The sequence below is a fragment of the Leucopleurus acutus genome (assembly GCF_964270905.1).
Source record: "Leucopleurus acutus genome assembly, chromosome: 2".
NCBI classification, from domain to species: Eukaryota; Metazoa; Chordata; class Mammalia; order Artiodactyla; family Delphinidae; genus Leucopleurus; species Leucopleurus acutus.
In genome coordinates, this window is record NC_139143.1 from 61,440,747 (window position 1) to 61,443,063 (window position 2,317).

The 2,317-nt window shown below is 41.2% G+C and overlaps 1 pseudogene across 1 annotated transcript; it reads left to right on the forward strand.

Moving 5' to 3' along the window:
- Positions 1-507: 507 nt before the first annotated feature.
- On the forward strand, positions 508-1,489 carry LOC309957384 (small ribosomal subunit protein eS4-like; annotated as a pseudogene). Its single transcript has one exon. The product of its transcript is annotated as a small ribosomal subunit protein eS4-like (transcript).
- Positions 1,490-2,317: the final 828 nt, after the last annotated feature.

Below are 2,317 nucleotides of genomic sequence, written 5' to 3' on the forward strand. Positions count from 1 at the left end.
CCTTCAAAGGTTTTAGGAGTGCTTTTAGGAGAGAGTGCCAAATTAGCACGGCATGCAAAGCTCTAGCCTGGCCTTCCCCCTTGCCTCACACTACTCTCACTCGATAGTCCACTGTATACATGTCACTCTCTAAGTTTTCACTCAGTTGTGCCTCTCTGCCTTTGAACCAGCTGCTCCCAAGCATATAACGTCACCTCTGGAACTCCCTGCTCTATCCATGGCTTGCTCCTATTCATCTTACAGCTCACGTGCTACTTCCTCCAGAAACCAACCCAAATTTCCTCATCTAGCCAGGGTGATGCCCATGAGTGTTCTAGTAACACTTGTGCTTATCTCCAGAATGGCAGCTATCACACCACATTGTATTTTAATAGCATGGAAATTCCAAGAGACCACATTTTATCCAGAGCCTAACAAATATCCTGGCATGTAGATGGTACTCAATATAAACTGATCAAATTGTGAATGAACAAAAGGAGAATGAAGGAAAAAAATGTTGAGGTTTACATTATACTTGTTTTTCTGGTTATACTTTGAGACACTGATAGTCTTGAATTTGCCATTTTGAAAGGATCTCAATGATCAGAAATTATTTTTTCTCTTTTTACCACTTTGAGAAAACGATGTAAATTTAAGAACCAAGTTGACTTCAAAGAAAGTTTAGGCAAGCTAAAAAGGATTGAAGAATGCTCTTTTCATGGCTAGGACAGCCATGACTCATGATCCCAAGAAACATCTGTAGCATGTAACAACTCCAAAGCATTGGATGCTGATAAACTGACCAATGTGTTCGTTCCTCGTCCATCTACCAGTCCCCACAAGCCTGAAAGAATGTCTCCCCCTCATCATTTTCTAAGGAACAGACCTAAGTATGTTCTGACAGGAAATGAAGCAAAGATGTGCATGCAACAGTTCATTAAGACTGGTGGCAAGGTCCAAGCTGATATAACCTACCCTGCTGGTTTAGGAGATTTCATCAGCCTTAACAAGACCAGAGAGCATTTCCATCTCTCTATGACACCAAGAGTCACTTTGCTGTTCGTTGTAGTACACCTAAGGAAGCTAAGTACAAGTCGTACAAAGTGAGAAAGATCTTTGTGGGCACAAAAGGAATCCCTCATCTGGTAACTCATGATGCTCATACCACCTGCTACCCTGATCTCCTCATCAAGGTGAATGACACCATTCAGATTGATTTGGAGACTAACAAGATTACCCATTTCATCAAGTTTAACACTGGTAACCTGTATACGGTGACCAGAGGTGCTAACCTGGGAAGAACTGGTGTGATCACCAACAGAAAGAGACCTCCTGGTTCTTTTGATATGGTTCATGTGAAAGATGCCAAGGGCAACAGCTTTGCCTCCTGGCTCGCCAACATTTTTGTTATTGGTAAAGGCAACAAACCACAGATGATCTCTTCCCCAAGGAAAAGGGATCCACCTCACCACTGCTAAGAGAGAGAAATAAGAGACTGGCAGCCAAATAGGATGAAATCAGCTCTAGGTTATGTGATTGAAAAGGTCTTTGTACTTAACTGAAGATTATATGGCATTATTATTTTTTTTTTTTTTTTTTTTTTTGCTGTACACGGGCCTCTCACCGTTGTGGTCTCTCCCGTTGCAGAGCACAGGCTCCAGACGCGCAGGTCCAGTGGCCATGGCTCACGGGCCCAGCTGCTCCACGGCATGTGGGATCTTCCCAAACCGGGGCACGAACCCGTGTCCCCTGCATCGACAGGCGGACTCTCAACCACTGCGCCACCAGGGAAGCCCTATATGGCATGATTAAAAAACAAAATTAAGAATGGCACAAACCATTTAAGAACTTAATATTAATTATTAATACAATCATCATTCAAATGATTTTTGTGACCCTTTGCACTGTGTACATTATATTGACCAACCCCGAGCATCTAAAATAATAATGTCAACTTTACTTGGTGATGAATAAATTGCCTTTAGTTATTCCATAGATAGTGGCAACTATCAGAATAAAATCATTTTAAATTCACTTCAATATAAAACAATTAACATAAGTGATCTTCTTTAGCATTTTTGGTAAAAAGTATTTTATTAACTTGAACCAGAAATAGGGTTTACAAGTCCCCCTCAGAATTGAAAAAATCTGCTTGCAGGATCTGTGACTTTTCCACTTGTTTTGCTTCATTCCTGCATATGCATTGACAGTTCAAAAGCCCAGTCTTTAATTCTAGTGGCAATAAATTCAACTCCAGTCTAGAACTTGTACTACCTGACATCTTCCACCCAGTCTCCAAGGGATCAAAGCAGTGTTTGAAATCAGCCTTCTATGTAAA